The sequence below is a fragment of the Varanus komodoensis genome, unplaced genomic scaffold (genome assembly GCF_004798865.1).
Source record: "Varanus komodoensis strain SLA01 unplaced genomic scaffold, ASM479886v1 scaffold38, whole genome shotgun sequence".
NCBI classification, from domain to species: Eukaryota; Metazoa; Chordata; class Lepidosauria; order Squamata; family Varanidae; genus Varanus; species Varanus komodoensis.
Window position 1 is genome coordinate 4,623,701 of NW_025335909.1, and position 18,660 is coordinate 4,642,360.

Consider the following 18,660-nt stretch of genomic DNA (forward strand, 5'->3'; position numbering starts at 1 on the left):
TGGAGTTAGGCCAGTGGGTAAGAAATCCTGCCCGGTGCTTCCGGGGTTGGGGGAAGGTGTCGTGGCCCAAAACACACAGGGGGCTGCTTTTTCAAAACCATGGCTGGCTGGCACCCAGGCTGTGCCATGAGAACATTAAGAACTTGCCATGCTGGATCAAGCAAAGGGCTCTTTGAGTCCAGTTCTCCCATGGCAGCCAGGAAAATACCTCTGGGAAAAGTGCCAGCAAGGCATTCCCTTTTCCCCTGTCATCCTCCAAAGATCACTTCAGGATCCGCACCAACCACAAATGAATTAATAGGACATCTCGGACAGAATGCAGCTCATATTTGGCCCATGTGGTCCATGCCCTTGAAAGGCTGGCAGGGCCAGGTGTCAAGAAGAAATGCCATGTGCCACCTGCCTTTTCCAGGAAGCTGCACATGCTGCCCATGGAATTTCCCCTGTGGAGAAAACCTGCAGCAGGATTGATAAGTGAAATGAGAATTTGATCATTCCATTTCAGATCAATGAGTTTGTGCTACGTCCGTCTTTCCTCACCTAGTGACCTTCCAGTCTGTTGTGCTGCTGACTGGGAATGATAGGACTTGCGATCAGCACATATGGAATACACCAGGTTGGGAAAGGCTGGGCTAGTCTGTGGGAATGCTCGCATGTTTCATAGAATCAGGGTCAGGCAGTTGGAAGGGGCCTAGAAGGCCTTCGGGGCCCAACCCCCTGCTCAGTGCAGGACTCAGGTCTCCCATCCAGATTCTAACCAGGCCTGACCCTGCTTAGCTTCCAAGATCAGGCAGGAGTGGGCACTCGTGTTGACGTTCCACCTTGGGCATGCCGCTTCTGTGTGTGAACATCATGCTTAACATTTGATCTATGGCATGCCATGGCAAAGGTTGCTTACGAAGCATTTGTGGGAGCAGAATGGACTCCTGGACATGGTGGTAGGGACTGAGGTGACTTGGCTTGCGGTGGGGCTCTGAACCAACGCCAGCAGGTTTTCCTCATCCTCTCATGACTGCCTTCAGGTTTGCTGTGATCACAGAGAGAAAGCTTCTCCCACTACGAATCTGGGCGTGTGACCAGTTCCCCACTCAGCTGCACTGTGCATTTAACACCTTCCTGTGAAGGCTGAAATAGCAGGGTAGCATTTCACAGCACAACAGTGCATCTGCTGGATTTCTGCCTCTCAGGGAAGTTGTTAGAGGTGCAGATGCCCTGAAGATGGGCCATGGTAGAGGAACACACATAGCAGGTTGTGCAAACCCTATGCAGAATTCGGCAAGCGGAAACTCTATCTGGGCTTCTCTAGCAAGAGGATTGACTTATAATTTGTCACACTAGCTGTAGGAAGCAGCTAGCTGCTGGGCGTTGCTGGACTCCAACTTCCACCAGGCTATATCCATCACGGATAATTGGGGTGGCCACTTAGGGTGCCAAGGGACACAAAAGAGGGCACAATTGAGCAAAGTGACATCCATAAATGCAAATTTAGCAATGCTAACTATAATCTAAAGACAAAAGACAATGCATCTCTAAGTTTCGAACTGCCATAGAGGTCTGTTCTCTCTCCACTTTCCAAACCAGAGGACTGTCCTTGGGGAAGCAGTTTGTCTGGCAACCCTGTGGCCAATGGTACAAGGTTAGGGGAGTTGAAGCTGCACCAAAGAAGAGCTGCAGGCAACCTCCAACTTTGCTCCCTTATGGAGGAACTTCTAGGTTAATTTGCCTCATCTGTTGATTTCCTTTGGCCCCTGAAGATGTTTTTAGGAAGTGTTCTCTAAGGGGTGCTTGATATCTCATCCTATCAATCACTATTCCAGGATGGATGAAAGACGACGGTATGAATAATACAAGTATTGCATGAATATTTCAGTGGAATTATCGCAACAGCCCATTGTGTGTTGCACATTGGCTGGATTGTTCCGGTGTTCCAGTGGGAGCAGGTAGTTGAAAGAGGGTAGAGGCAACCTGTTAATCGTCTGCGCTGCCATTGCTGGTAAGGAAAACAGAAATATAAGAAAATGCAATTGTCGCTCTTTCCGGACGGCAAATCAATGCATGGTCCATATCATTCTGCATGTATGCAAAATGTTTGATCACATTTCTCCACTAGCCTCATTGAAACACAAACAAATCTGTATGAAACGTGAATGTTGCATCCCTGTTTTTGGACCTATTTCCTCCCCTAATGTGCATTTCCAAGCATTCATTTTTGAACCTAGTTTCTCTCCAACAAGCGTTTTGAAACTAATTTTGATTCGTGGCTTTGAGCCATGTATTACAACACAGACAATTTGTGAAAGCCAGTGAATAACACAGGTTCTCATTTATATATTAGACCAGGGAGGTAGAGGTCAAGGTCTTCTTTTGTATCCGAACGCGTCAAGGTCAGCTCTCTCAAGCATACCCAAGTCTGAGCTGTGAATCATGAATTCCTGGGCTGAATCTTGCTTGGTCTACATACTGGCCAGGAGACTTTGAGCAACCGCTGCCTCTCATCTGCAGTCTTCTGATCCGCAAAAGAATATCAAGATGCCCACTTGCTTTGCAAGTCCGTGTGAATTACTGAGAGTTGATACCCAAAGCACTTTGAAAGCGCCAAAGCACATTAGAAAAGCCGTGTAGCTAAAAAGGGAAGAGAATTGCCACAGTGCCAAGAAATTGGACTTAGGTAGGTCACCCTTGGATGCATTTGACATCAGACTTCCTTTATTTTTATGTAGAGGAAATTTTCAGTGGGAGAACTTTCCAGGGTATGAGGCCCCATCTTTGGACAGAAGTGATGCAACTTAGAGAGGCCTCTACCACTACTTTAAGTATAACTTACGTCCTGTCTACTTATACAGCAATGTGTGCTGGGAAAACAGTCAGCCTCACTTTAGGTGGAAGGTAGATCATAATGGAGGAAATAGTTATTTCAGGGTGGAAATAGAGCTCGCAGTCCAAAGAGGCTGTGAACATCTTCAGTCTTAGAATCACAGTCGAGCTGGAAGGGGTCCAAAGGCCACTGGGTCCAATCCTCTGCTATTGGCGGGTGCTAAGTTACACCATCCCATTCAGGTGACTGTCCAGGTGCTTTTGAATGTCTCCAGTGAGGAGAAGCCCACAGCTTCTCCAGGTGATAGATTTCATTGTTGTACTGCTCTGACAATGAGGAAATTTTTTCTGCTGTCTAGTCTAAATCTGGTTTCTTCCAGCTTAAATCCAATATTTAATGTCCTGCACTCTAGAATGGACAAGAGATCTTGTCCTTCCTCTTTGCGACAGCCTTCCTTTTCCTGCTTCACTGATTGACTGATTAATTGTAAGGGAAGAATCTGAAGAAATCATGTGAAAACACAGAGTTACAAAAAGACCTTCTCATCTGGACCCCACATATAATGTCTGTGTTCAAGGTGGAACGTTTGCAAAACAAAAGCATTTTCTGATAGCACCATAGCTACCAGCCTAAAGAATATCTCATGTGGACCTGGGGAATATTTGGAAGCCGTATTGTTACAAATGAAGCACCTGTTCCCCTTTCCATTAATGGTTGCAGACATTTTAATACTGGTGGCAGCAAATTTAGTGCATCTTTCCCCACTGCTTGTTGTCACTCTAGATTTCTTGTCCTCACCATATTTTTTCAGCCTGCATGAAGGTTAGGTTAGATAACCAAGAATAGCTCTGTGTTGATAGAACATTAACACTTAAGCTCTGACTAGAACACTGGACTTTCCAATGTTGGTTCCCCCCCTCCTTAAACATCTTAAAAAAGGAAAAAACGTGTTTGCAACAGGGATGCTAATGTGCTGCAAAACGAAGCTGTGCCTTCTGTCCTGGGTTGAAAGGAGCAGTTTTATGTTTTGGAGCAGTTGTTGTTATTAACATTTCTGCTACACCGTTACTTCGTATGTAGGCTCTTAGTTGGCCTTGTGGGAATGATTGTTTCATGACCCGCTGTGGCGTTCATGCTACCATTTTGTGAATGGTTGCCCTGTGACAGTCCTTTTGTGATAGCATCCAGGGCAGTCTTGATTCCAGATGTGCCCACCAGCCCAGAAATGTTGGGGACCTCTTAAGGTGCCAGAAGACACCCTTCATGACTCTGATCAGTATTCATCTGTGGGGTAGAATGTCTTGATGTGCCATGTTGGCAGGTTAAGATGTCTTAGTCCCATCTTGTTCTGCCCTGGGAAGTATCTTTCCCTGCTTTCCCCAGCACCGCCAACCCCTTCCTTGTGGCTGCTTTTAAGCCTTGAAAGACAGGGTGAGAGTCAATAACAGTTCCCAGGTAGCTCTGCCCTTTAGCTTCTGAATGGGATAAGGACTATAAATTCACTATGTTATGGGCAAGATGGACTTTCAGGAGAAACATAGAAACAGAGCGAGTCAGAAGGGTCCTCCCAGGCCATCTAGTCCAGCCGGCTCCGCTCACGACATGCCCACCATGTGGACGTCCAGCCTATCTTTGAACACCCGCAGCGATGGGGCCTCAACCACCTCCCGAGAAACTTCAGGAGGAAGAAATGTGGCACCATCAGGGCAGATACTGGGATGCCAAGGAATCCACTTGTCATCTCTGATAGCCAGCCGCTTATTCTGATAATTCTGTTATCTCCCATAACAGAGGCACTCCTGTCCCTGCTGCCCCTCAAAGCCCCCAGTAGTCTCCAGGCAATGGGGCAGGGCTGAGAGGAGTGAGGTGAGTCTGTGGAGGAAGCCCAAGCCACCGAGGGCAAGTTCTGGGGCCAGAGGTTATCCGCCCATGCTGAGCTGTGGCAGAAAAGGGGACGTTGCTTGGCATTCCCCAGTTTGTGCTGATAACATCACACCTGCCTTTACTGGGCTGGTTTTTCTTCCCTTCGCTAAACAAGACTGCTTCTAACCCTCCGTTATGGTGATGGATCTCTGGTTGCCCAAGGAGATCCACTGCCCAAGTTTTCCCACAAGGACATACGGAATTGCAAATGTCTCTCTTTTCTGATGTTGGAGCCAAACAGGATTTTGAAAGAGTGCTTTAGGTGCAAAGTGACTCTGTGACTCCTTCCACAAGCTAGGGGGAAAAAAACACCCAACAGCCAAGTATTTGACAGCCAAATGGACAGATTACTCACCTGTAGGTTTTTAAGTGGTGGACTGCGGCTTTGTTGGAAGGCCGAGAGAAGCCTGTTGTGAGCTGGCCTTCCTGCTGTTGGGCTAACCTGCTTAGCTAAACCTTTTGGCTGCAGAAGGTGGCTGGAATCCAATCATCTTTATGCCAAGACTTAGTATTCCAGTCGATAGGGAGGGTGTGGAAAACAGAGCCCTGCTCTCTCTCCTCTCCTCTCCTCTCCTCTCCTCTCCTCTCCTCTCCTCTCCTCTCCTCTCAGTGCTTGGGGTGCAGCCCTTGGCTCACTTACTTTTAAAGTTGAAACTTGCAGGTGAGTGCCTGGGCACATCTCAAGGCTGCACACTCCTCATCTTGCAGCCCACCCTCTTTTGACCCTGCAAGTTGCTGCTCACGCAGGGATGTGCACTTATGCCGTTCTCCCACTCCCTCCCCGTTAAGCAGCAAGAGCTTCAGGGAAGTCTTTAACAGGCTTGGATCTCAGACTGCAGCTTGTTTACCCAGAGGTAAATCATAAACGGCGGCAGTAGTGTGCTGCTGAGTAAATGCATTTGGGGAAGCGCGCCGTCCCGTATCCCTGTCCACCCGTGTGCTTGCCCACCTGCCTGCAGAACTTCCTCTTCCATTTCCTTTTTGCTCACCAGGTGGACAGTCTTGGGCTTCTTCCCGCCCTGGACTGGCCTGCCTGGTTCTGCTAGCAAAGCCGGCAGAACCTGCAGGTCCCACACGTGCTCCTGAAAGTTGGTCCACAACTCTGCAGGCCAAAGCGTATCGCTTTTCTTTAAAAACAGAGCTCCACAGAGCCTTCCTTCACAGCATGGCTCTTCCATTCACCTACTGGGCCAGCTGGGAGGACGAGGAAGTGGAGGGTGTGGGCAGCTTCAGACCCACAGCAGCCACTTGTCAGAGCTCGGCACAAGCACCAGGCCCGCGTCCAGCCCTTGCTGAGCCAGGGCACGACTGGCGAGAAGGTAGGCCGGACCCTTTAGCCATCTAGCCAGCCCACGCTGCTGCCGCTCTCCAGTTGTGCCCCACAATCACCTTTTTGTACCTTTTCTCTTACCTTTCTGGCCAGTGGACCACCAGCATTTTCCACTGTGCCTCGTGCAATAGACCTGTAATGCCTGTGTGCAGCGACCCTTTGCTTGCCAGCAGGCACGTTTACACTGCTCAGCTCATCCCCTTATCTATCAGGAACACCTTTCGCTTAAACTGAAGTTCTCTCGCAGCCGTATCTCTGTTCAAGCGCAGAACATCCATTCTGCTGATCTCTCTCTTGTGCTTTGAGGAACTTTTAGCTGTGATTTGTCCATCTAATTGATCAGCCGTTGCACAAGAAGCTGAGCCAGCCAGCTGCCACTTGCGGAGGGGAAAGAGACGGATGGCTGTCCCCAGTGCCGCAGACCACTCCCTCTTCCATTCTGCATCCCGTTGTGGCCTGGGCATCCATCTTTGGAGGATCTGCAGCGCAGTGAGAGGACAGCGGCAGATATATCTGCCAAAATGCTGGAGGTGGTTGGGCCATGCAAACTATTAGCATACCTGAAAACCCCACTCAATCACCGCGGTGCTCTTAATGGGTCTTGCCACAGCCCGTGTTTTGTGGACCATGACGTTGCGATTTCTCACTGAAAGGAGTGACACGGTGATGGTTGTAGTTATCTTTTGCCTGGCTCTTTAATAAATGGCACATCTAGCCCACAGCCTAGAAGACCTGTGTAGATTCCAAAGTGCCCATACATCTATCTGTCCATTAAAATGCTAGCGGCTAACAATAACGCAATACAGATTTTTTGAAAAGCCTTGAAGCATAACATGAACATGTTCCAATTGGAAAGCCTAACATGGAAACAAATTTAAGGCAGACATTACGGTTGTTTTCCTTACCGAGGTAGGACATAATGAATAAGCCGGTGAGCCACCTGTGGACTGTATCCACCTGGCAGGCCAGAAGTTCTTCATGGACATGCTTGAAAATCCCTGAGTCTTTTTCATTCCAGACAGCGAGCCAAAGCCACCGTACTGAATACCTCCCCGCAGGGTGGACTGAATTCAGCTTGGCAAGGCCCAAGTGCTCAGAACGGACTTTGCAATTCACTGCCACAAGGTGTGGCTCCGACTACTGGCTAGAACCCAGCTAGGTGAGATGTTCGTTGAGTGAGTGCCCCTGATGTGTGCCCATGTTTTGTTGGAGAAATCGCACCCTCAGTGGAGCCTCGATTGGCCTTGGAATGGTGATGGTGGGAAGGGATGGGAAGTTTCACTTGCCTATCACTGTCTTGGCCAAACTCCCCTGTTGGAAGCCATGATTCTGCTGGCAAACGCAAGCTTCTCTGGGTACCAGTGGAGGCTTCCCATGCAATGAAGTCTCCAGCTTCCAAGGTGCTGCTTTGCCAGGACTGTAGCAAAGGAGTCAAGGTTCCCCTCCTTGTCCACCATAATTCCAAGCAGTGATCCACTGGGAATCCCACTCTCTTGCACCCTTTGGTCCTCTTCCCCACAATTGGCCCTGGCTGCAGAAGCAAGCCAAGCTGAGATCAAATGCTAGGAATGCTAGTGGGCCCCTTCCTTGCACCTAGTTATTCTCCTACTGAGCACCCCATGCTGGCAAGTTGTACACGGAAGCAGAGCTCTGCTTGCTTAGAAGGTGTGCAGGCTTCAAGAGGCATGTCTGCAAGCTAGTTCTGCCTGTGTATTCACAGTCTGAAATGCACGGTTGGGCTTGCTTCTTTGGAATGCCCTTGCAAACATTCCCCACGAGGGGACCAACAGCAGAGAGAAAGGAGCGGGCATCCGGGGAGCCGAGCCAAAGAAATCTGATGGATTCCAACCCCCAAACCAGATCCCTCACACATCACTCATCCCAAGACAGCTCTTGCTTTCCCTCAGCCACTGTTTACATGACAAGAATCATGGCACACATTAATTTCATTCACCCAGTGAAAGTCATGCCTCATTTGGTCCTCTGTGCTTCGAAGAGGGACTGGATAAATAGAAGGCGGGCAGCTACTGTGCATGATAAACAGGGGCAACCACTATGTTTAGGGGTATCAGAAGCGGAAGAAAAATGGGGTCTCCATCCCCATCTTGCCTGCCAGCAAATTTCCAGAAGGCATCATTTATCTGGCAATTGTTGGAAAGGGACTCTAAACCTGAATCTTGATGGGGTCATGTGGTTATACTACCCCTTTTTCTGGCAGGTTCTCTGTGTAACAGCTGCCAGACAGGCAGACATTCAACAGCTAGGTTTTTCCCAGTGTGGCTGTGCATTCACCTGTGGCATTTCAGCAAACCAGCATGGCTTTCCTCCTTTGCGAAGCCTTCTCCCGAACCTTCCCTGGTTTGCCACTTCTGTTGCCGTTTGCTGCTCAGTCAGCAGCGACTGAAAGCAGCAGCAAAGCATCACATTGCTGGCCTGGAAAGCGATACCCAGGTGAGCCGTGCCGTTACGTGGTGATGTTGGAGCACCACAGAGCCCATGCAGGGGGGGCACTGCTTTTGCCCTAGAGGGACATGGGAGGGTGGGGAGTGTCTGGGGGCACAGCAGTATGGCCTGCTATGCTGCAAATCCCCCCCCCATTTCCTCCCCCTAACCCCCAAATCAGAACACCGTGTGTGTCGCCAGCCTGCGACAGCTTCTCAGCTCTGGATGAGTGTGTGGGTGTGCACACAGGGGAGGAAGGAACTTGGGAGGGGGGCATTTTTGCAGGCATGGAAAGGGGAATCCTGATCTTTCTCGTTTCCTTCCTCCCGAAGTTGTTTGTGCAAATAAGGGTTTCTATAACACCTTTCACCTTGTGGCTGCAGAGCTTTCCTGTAGCTCTGTAAATATTTAAAATCACAGCTCAGCTTTCAGCCACACTATACCAATGACAAGAGATCAAACATCGTTGAACTTTTGCTCATCTTTGTTGTGAATGCTCAAAATGCCCTTGCCTTGGGGCTTAAAGGCAGGAAGGGGTGGCATGTGGGAGGGGGGATGTATAGTGGCTGAAGTTGCATTCACACAAACCAGTATCTGGAGGGCGTTAGGGATTCCAAAGGCAGCCATGCCTGGCCTCTCCAACTCAACGCATGCCGTCCAGGTGTTGCTGCCTCCTGGCAGTGCCAGACTGTCTGCCTGCAATCCTCATCCTATAACCTCATAATTCTTCACTGTTTCTGCTGAGAGAGAGAGAATGGACTTGACCCTTTAGTGCGTTCTCTTGTTCTTCTCTCAAAGCAGCACCAGAAAACTATTTTTAAGAACATGCCCTGCCAGGTCATGGCTGCCACCTTCCATCTTCCTTTTTGGGGCTCAAATGAGAAATATACCATTCTATAGTCTGCCTCCTACTTTGTTGTTCCCGTTGCTGCTTTAAAATAACACTGTGTAACAGAAAGTGGACTGCCCTGTGTGGTTTCCTTGTTGAAAGTCGCTCCCTTGGCTCTGGAGGTGTACAATTGTTATCCAAATTATGGCATCGGGCGCTCCTGCTCCCTCAAATACACCGCGACCCTGATTAACCACCACCCCAATCACCTGCTATTTTTAAAGGGAAAAAGGCCATGAGTATGTTGTTTGTTTGTTCATACACTCAAAGGATTCCCATCCTATTCTTTAGCCAAGGATTTCCAGAGCAGCTTACAAAGATCAGATATAAGACAGTCTCTGCCCGCAGGGTTTACAATCTTAGAGGCATGGCACAGAAAAGAAAGGGGATTTGGGCAGGAGGAAGGAAGTGGGGGAATATCAGGTATTGGCATCTTAGTTGCAAAGTTCAGTTATGCAATTTTCCTTCAGTGTAAATGCAGCCACCTTTTCCCAGCCCCAGACCTTGTCCAGACTTGGAGTTTAATAGCATGCCCATGGATTTATTGGGTGGTGCTGTAGCAAGATCCACCAAAGAAGAAAATCATGTTAGGGAAAGTCTTAGGCAGAAGACGAAAGGGCAGACCAAATATGAGATGGGTCGAATCCGGAAAGGAGGCCACAGCCTTGCGCTTGGGAGAGCTGAATGTGGCTGTCATGGGCAGGGAATTCCAGACGGCTTTCCTTCATGGGGTCGCCCCAAGCTGGAGACAGCTTGATGGCACGTGACACACAGGCTCTGGAGGCAGAAGCCTTGGGTGTTGGGAATGTGCAGGGGAGTTCTAAGTGTCCCTGGCCTGGGTGATTTTCACGGTGTGAGATTACAATCAGGAAAGGTAATGTGGAGGAGGAGCAACTCTTCTGAGTGAGCAATGCAGCCTGCTCTAAGATGTCTGTGCATTTGACGGGGGTCTGTTAGGGCTAGCTGACTTACCTTGCCTCTTAAAACGATGCTAGGTGACTGGAGATAGAAATGCAGTTTAAGCATGCTGGTAAAATACGTGGGTAGTCAGCGATTGCTGTGCTTCTAGTGTAACATAAATGTTAGAGTTCCATTGCACTGGATGGGCAACTCTAGTGCATTTTGAAGTTGTCTTAGATGCCTGACCCTTTATGTCTGAAACACTTGTAATCCAGATTAAGAGTTGATGCTAACATACAGGTGCCAAGAAGGCTGACCTACCTTCTAGGGCTGGTAGAAGGGTAAATGAGATCATGTGCTTGAAGGGTTTGGAATGCACTTTGTACATGCCAAATACTCCTGCAATCCAGTGAGAGGCTTTCTTGGACTTCCGACTTAAGGGATGCTTCAGTCTCCTATGTTTTGGTATGCTCTTCCCTTTGGGTATTTCTCAGTTCCAGAATGGCTGACCTGGTCCCAGGACTGGAATCTCAAACATTTGCAGCAGGGTGGATGGCATGGAGACCAGAAGCCCCACAGTTCTGCACTGCAGAAATCTGGTGTTGCAACAGTTAGAGCGGGAGAGAGGAAGGCAGTTTGCTGCTATGGAGACTCAAAAGTGCCGGATTTAGCTTCTTTTCAAGACTTTTCTCGTCTCTGTAGTATTTGCTGATGGCTCTCAAGGAGTTCTTCTATTGGTTAGATGGATCTCAGTCTTGGAGGGAGGGAAGCGGTGGATGCAAAACTTTGTCCCTTGCAGTATGAGTGTGGACAGGTCACTTTGTGAAGGGATGGTGCAACGTGGTGTCCTGCAACAGCAGGGGGTTGGACTCAATGGCCTTCATGGCCCCTTCCAACTCTACTATTCTATGATTCGAAGTCATTCTGCAGAAGGTGCAGGATGCCTGTGAGAGAGCAAGGCATAACACAGCCTTGACTATCTATTCCACTTTCAGAGCAACCGATGTGCCAAGCTGGGAGAACAACTAGTTTGGCAGGTATGATGGGGAGGGTCTTTTTGGAAGTGGCCCCAAATTTGTGGAATTCTGCTCCGGTGGAGGTGCAGAATGGGTCACCCTCGTTTACTGTGGCTTTCTCTTATGGCATCTGTCCTTTGGGGCACCAGCAGGAAGACCAAGTGGGGGGTTAGCCCTGGCACCTTGATGTGCTGTGCTTGGTTGCTGATCATCGGCTGGGCACATTGCAGCCCTGGGCCAAAGAAGCCTTGGTGCATGTCCTGTTAAGCCAACATCTTCGCCTGTTGTGTGAACCCTCCCATTGCTACGCAAGTGCCAGTGCTGTGCTTCTAGTTTAACAAGAAGTCATTTGCTGAGTTAATCCAAAGAGGTTTTTCTTGGTGGCAAAAAATGCTGCCTGAAATCTGTTATCTTTATGCCTCCAAGGGACAGAAAGCTCTTCCACCCATTGCTAGTGGGTTCGTACTAGTCCTCTCTTTGTTTGTTTGTTTGTTTGTTTGTTTTAATGGAAGGGGAAAGATGACTTAGCTCTATAGTGAAATGTGTAAACAATGGCTTTGTCTGATAATGACTTCTTTTCTTTCTCTGCTTCCTTTTTTGTACTTAATATATTGATACTTTTGCTTAAGGGGGAATAAAAAATCACTGGATAGGCAGCAGTGCTGATCTGGGGTCTGTAAAAGATGAGATTAAATTTGGGCTTTTCTGGCCAAAGGATTGAGGTCAGGTTTTATGCAGAAGCAATATGATTTCTGTTTCATTGTTCTAGAAAGGCAACCCATAACAGGTTTGGAAAATGCTAAGAACCATGAGACATATAGCCTGAGTCCTGTATGTTTATGGGTTGGTAGGCAGCCAACTGGACCATCGGAGCTCCTTGCTAGCTCTGTACAACCAGCAACCCAGGAAGTCCCAAGACTCGCAGTCCTCAGCACTCAGAGTCAGGATCCAGGTGGTGGGATTCCAGGAATTAATGGGGCAGGCGGTCTGGAAAAAATTCAGTGCCTCAGTGCCAGCCAGGACCAGGTTCCTGGGCAGTGAAGCAGAGAAGTAGAAAGCCTTGCCACACCAGAGACAAATAAAACAGAGGCATGATTGCTGAAGATGAGGCAAAATTGGTTGTGGGGGTGAGGCTGACCTGGAGGGATGCTAAAACTGTATTCCTCTTGGAAACACCAAGCTCAGGTTCGCCGTGGTAGCAGGATGTGGTGCCACGGAGAGGTAAGGTAATTCAAGGAGTCACCAGTAGGACCTAGAACCCTTTTAGGAAAGCACCTCAGTGAGCATCTGCAGTTGCTCGTGAGATTCGCTGCTCCCCCATGCCCCCTGTCTGGTCTGCACAGGGAAGCGAAGCAAGGTACTGTACCTTTCCCAGGTACAGGATGTGGGGAACCTTTGGATTGTACATGTTGAAGAGGCCCTCAGAGGATGGATCTGATGCTGATGGCAGTGTAGCACCTTCTGGTTATCGGATTCTTCTGCCAGTAGGTCAGTCTTCCCCAGTCTGGTGCCCCCCAGATGCTTTGGATCCCAACCTTTTTAACCCCAATCGTGTTCAAGCAGTTGTTATCCCAAACATCTGGAGGCCATCAGGTTGGAGAAGACAGTGGTTCGGGCCAGACTCATCCCTCCAGAGAAAGCAGAAAAGAGATGGTGTGGGTGGGTGCAGCCTGCCAGCTGGCCAAGAGGCCAATCAGTCCTCCTGCATGTGGGTGCCCCTTGGGCCCAGTGCCGGCTGCTGCTGCCACCTTAGGTGCCCAGCCATGCCCTGCAACTGAGGGAAGAAGGCCCACGGCATGGAGCAGAGCCTCCTCCCTGGGCTGTTGGGGTCTTCTCAGCCAGGGGTCCAGTCTGCCCCATGAGTTCCTCCAGGGGGCAGGGCTCATCCTAGAGGAGTTCCCTCAGTGCTCATTTGCCTCACGCACTGGCGAGGGACCCTCACTGCTCTCTAATCAGAGGACGCAGCAGGATTGGGTGGGGGTGCCAGGCTGCAGGACTTGCCACCCTGGGGAGTGTCTAGGAGGCATGCCAAACATCATCAGGGTGTGTATTTTTGGCTGCCTATAATGACATAAAAACAATAATCAGGAAGGCCTTTAAGAAACACTACCAGCTGCTTTAATTAGGATGTGGTTTAACTATTTGCATTTGTGCTTGAATCCAGACTTCCGCTTGTTTTTAAACTAGAATTCGAAGCAGCACTGTCAATCCCCCACAAATTTTATTTGACATGTGTTCTAGAGGTGTCATATATTTTACCAACAAACTAAGCCTCTCCTCTCTGTTTCGTCATCATTAGAATTTCATAAGGTAGACAAAGATGTGAAATTGTAAGTGATTCAAGGCCATCCTGTGACACGCATGTCACCTGCAAACAAGCTTACTGGGAAGGAAGAGAAGAGCAACTTGGGACAATTCGGAACTGGGGCACAGTGGGTCAGGAAAGAACCATGTGCCCATTCTCATTCTTTTGGAAGTATTTTCCCTTAAAAACAAACACACAAAATGCAACATTTGGACTCTGTTGGAGTATAATGTTTTGAAAATCATTTCATTGCAAGTTTCAACAAAACATAAACATAAATGAGGAAAAGACTTGAATGTATCAACTACACATAAACTTCAGCAAAAGCAGACCAGTTATCCATGTACTTATACATTCAAGAGTGAAATCAACATGCCACCCATTCAAAGGTTGAAAGCAATGTTAGATCTGTAACCCATTGAATATTTACCTTCCGGAGTAGACAGGTAGATACTTTAATAATCTGTGCAAGCGTTTTCTGATACAAAGTTTATCCATACTGTAACCTAGGCGATGTTTGCTTAAGTATAAAAATTGGCGATGTTTGCTTAAAAGCATGATCTTATGCAAGTTGAGACAGAACAAATGGCCTCTGGCTGCCAGGTGGGAGTCAGAGGCCTTTCTGCAGTCTCAACCTTCAAGGAATTGCATCCTAAAGAAATCATTAGCCATATTATTTCTCCAGCCACTAGCCATGCTGGTGTGCCATATGAACCGGTGTCGTGTGAAGGACACCTTTCCTGGTCTCTGCCCCACAGTCTTGCAAGGGGCTCGATGGACTGCTTCCTTGTCTGGAGTTAAACCCAACTGTGTCTTTCTTCTAGCACAAAGCTGCTGCCCCTTGTTGTAGCCTGACTTTTATTCCAGCGTTTACCTTTGTGCTGGTATCCAGTCTAGTGCCAAGTCAACCCATCACGTGCTCGGCAATGCAGTGCACAATCTGAATAAACAAATCTGTCATCCCTTTTCCAGGATTATTTTTATTTAAATAGTTTTCAAGTATTTGGGAAATGGAGAAATAAGCCCCATGGGGACTGTTGGATGATGCAGCCCATTTGTTCAGTATATAACTAGATAATTTTACACCCTGGACTTAATGGACTGAGGTATATGACTTCACTTGCAAAGCAACAAATAATGTTTGTCTTTTCCTACCCCGCTTTCATCCCACACTCTGCAACTCTTCCAAGATTCCAGAGGCACGAGAGCAAAAAGCCAGACATGTTTGTCAGTTATGATTTTTTAAAGAAACCTTTTTCACATTTTAAATTCATGCCCCTTTGAGCAGCTCCATGACTGCAGGAATAACCTCGTGTTGATTTCGGCTGCCCTGCTGCTAAGAACAGCTTTTGCAAGACTTTCTTGCACCATTTTGTTGTGGAAATGAATAGCATATATTTTAAGTCACTACCAAACTGTGAGCATCTGTCCTGGAGTGTCGTCTGTGGGCCCAGTTGCTGATGCCAGGCGAATTTGTCACTGCCCCATTGCCTGCCACTCTGGGAGTGTAATCACTGGAAGAATTCTCAGCGTACAGCCCTGAATGACTGCTCTGAGGTTCCGCAGTAGCTGGACTCTTGTGCACACACGTGTGGGCTTGTCAGTTAATGATTTCTAGCTAAGTCCTGACAGCAACCAAACGTCCGGGCAGCTCCAACGTTAGGGTTTCAGCCCTGGATCCACACTTAGAGGTGGAATAACCCTTGTGCTGGTGTGCAGGATGTGGTGTGTGATTGGGGCACATCACAGGGGACAGTGCCAGCTCCAGGTTTTAGAGGTCCCTTGGGCAAGGCACCCTCCTTGGCCCATACCAACTCAGCACCACCGTCACCAGCTGCCATCGCTTCCCGTTTTCATTGTTGCTACCGCTTGCAAGCCTGGCTGGCGGAGGGGCCAGTGCAGAAGCGGGCTGTGACTTCCGCTGCTTTCCTTCTTGCCAAGCCTGTCATCTGGCCAGAGTGTGCAGTAGGTGGACCAGCAGGCTGCAATGGGGAAAAGGAGAAGCGCATCCGCCCCCCTGCTGGGGTGTGGGCTTGAGCGGGGACCCAGTCGTGCCCTGGTCCTGCGGCCGTGCAGAATGAACTGCGCAAGAGTGGGTTTCAAGGCAGCCGAGAGGGCTTCTCCGGTGGGGAAACTCTGACTTCCAGGCGCATTTAAACCCCAGCACATCTCTCTAGAAATTAAGTTCCCAGGGATAGCATCGGTCCATGCAGCATGCATGCATTTCCCTTAGGCTGGCACCTTTTCACAATGTAATCAGTTTCTGCCAGTAGCCACAGATGCTAGAGCTGTGAGCTTTAACTTGCAGCTCAAAAGCCTATCAGGAGGAGTATGCAGGAACAGAAAATACACCGTTTAATGCTGAATGTGGCTGGCTGGGAATGAAATTGCCTGACTCAGATTAGTCATCTCTTCCTTTAGTGGCTTGTGGGGCTTGAGCTGAATATGTGTAAACATGAATCCATTCCAGTATCTCCTCCCTGAAGGCTTTCAGTAAAAGTTTGTGGTTGGCTTTAAAACGTGGCCCTGCGGCTTTGGTTGCACTGGCGTTGAGATGCTCAGCCCTTCCTGGTGGAGTAAAGGCGTAAGTGGCAAATCCAGCGGGTGCAGAAATACCTTCTAGCGGGGTGAGCTGCTTACCTGCGACAGCTATTCATTGGGACAGGTGATGGGTAGGGAGACTGAAAGCTACCTTAGATGTAAACTCTCCAGCTGCTGGAAAGCGGCTTTGGGGTAAACAAGAATGCAGAGCAGAATCTTGTCTTCAGTCAACTCTCTCCCATTGAACCAGTTTACCAGCTTGAGGGGTAGATGCCCTGCTGCAAGGATGAGCAGCAGGTGGCGCGATGAGCAGCTCGATGTGGCTGGCCTTCCCCACTCCTTTGCTAGGCTGGAGAGGCAACCTCATCTGGAAGGCCGCATTCCCAGGCCTGCTCTTCAAGCAGGAGCCAAAACACCTTCACACCCTCACCTGAGTATTCTGCTCAGTTTCTAAGGGCTGCTCACAGTCAGTTTTTTTGGTAGGTAGGCACAAAAGGTAGCCAAGCAACCTCCTGCACAACCTGCAGAAATCGGCCAGGCTTTTGGAAAGCTGCTCTCTCTGAAACCCCTGGAGGGCTATTCACCATTCTCAAGCTACACTATTTAAAACAAAATTATTGTGGATTTCAAAAGGCTATAACAGAACCGGCCACCACACCTTCCCAATATCAGTCTACATGCCATGAAGGTTAAATGTATTAGTTCATCTGTACTTATGAAGTTTACACACCTACGTATTTTGTATATGGACAACCAGCAGTAGAAAAAATATGTCAATTTTCAAGTAAGGCAAGCCGGATATCCCTGTATTTATCCATGTACAGGTGGCACCTAAATACCACCTGTTCAAAGTTGAAAGTGTCAATAGTTTCTCGATCCATTAGGCTATCAGAAGTGGATGCTTTTCCTCCCAGTGTTGTAATATCAGTTCTTTGGCTGTGGTAAAGGCACAGTAAATCCATTTATACCGACTTCCTGTTAGGTGCCAGGAAGTGGATAGATGAGCAGAACATACGCATCTGTAACTAAGGTGTGCCAGTAACGTGTTGTTGTTGCGGTTCCTGCTGCTGAAGATCTCAATGCCAGTTTGCTTTTGTTTGTGTGACATCCTGAAAAAGCATATGCTCCCCCCGCCCCGCCCCCCCGCCAACTCCTCGGCATGTTGCTGAAAAACAGTAACTACAAAGGGATGCATTTTGTTAAAAGCACCGAAAAATAAATGAATCACTTTCAAGTTCGCTTTATCTTTTTCTTTTGATGTCTCTCTCAGTGTGAGATTTATGTTTAGGCCTCCCCTTTCTTCTTCAAATTTCTTCAACCCAACAGCAACACTTCAGCGCAGAGGTGCACTGGTTGCTTCAGACTCTTTTGTGTTGTTGGGATCAGGGAGGACGCAAGCCTTGTGTGGCTGTGGCAGGGGGACAAATTTCAGGACTGTACCCAAAGCCACGCATGCAATCTCTTGGTTTGCACTTTAATCCAAACATTTATTTCCTTGCTTTCTGCTGGTTGGGTTAGGGTTTTAATTTATCTGTTGTAATTTATCTCCTACATATATTGCCCAATAACAAGGCTTCTGTAGGAGGATTACATCACACTGAAATAGTAAAATATGCATTAAGCCACAGAGGGGATACAACAAAATATAAGATATGTAAAGCAGGAAATCCAAGAGCCTACAAGGCGCATAAACATTCTGTAAAATCTAATATCTGAAATGGTTGATCTTTTCATTGTGTTGTGGCTTTTAATTTGCATATTGCCTTGGGTAGGTGGATTGTGCATTTTTAAATAAATAAATGTAATAATAAAATATTATGATACTCTGGACGTCAACTTGATGCTTGTACACTTCCTGGGGACCCATTTTTGTGGGCAAAAGGTGGCCGAGAAGATTTAAAAACACACAAAGTCTCTCTGTCTGTAACTGTTTTCATAGCCAGACCTGGCAGCGTGGTGTGTATGCCTGGACATATCCTCACATATTCTGGGCTTGCAGGTGGTCGCCAATGCTTCTGGCTTGCCTGTCTTTGATTCTTATGTTGCTTTGGTTCACCTGACACCCATCTCTCCCCGTTGCTTCTGCACAAGGAACTCTGGGAGAGCAGAATGTGGTTGCTTTCACTCTAATGCTGCTTCTAATCAGCTCCAGGAAACCACCCATGATCTGGACAATAGGTATGTAGTTATAGGGAATTTTACTCATGGTAATTGGGGGAGTGCATATGCATCACCCAAAAAGAGGGAACATGTCACCAAATGAAGAAAAAATGGCAATACCGATTTTCATAGAATACGCAAATGCTAACACATAGCTACAGATAAAGATGCAAAATGAATAATGAGGATTGATTGATTGATTGATTGATTGCTTCTACACGAACTGTGAAAATGAGAATCCAGATGCTTCACAGCCAGAGTTGCAGAGGGATGTTTTCTTCATTCTTATTATAGACTGACTGCTGATTTTGAGGGGTTTGTTTTGTTGGGGCTATAGCA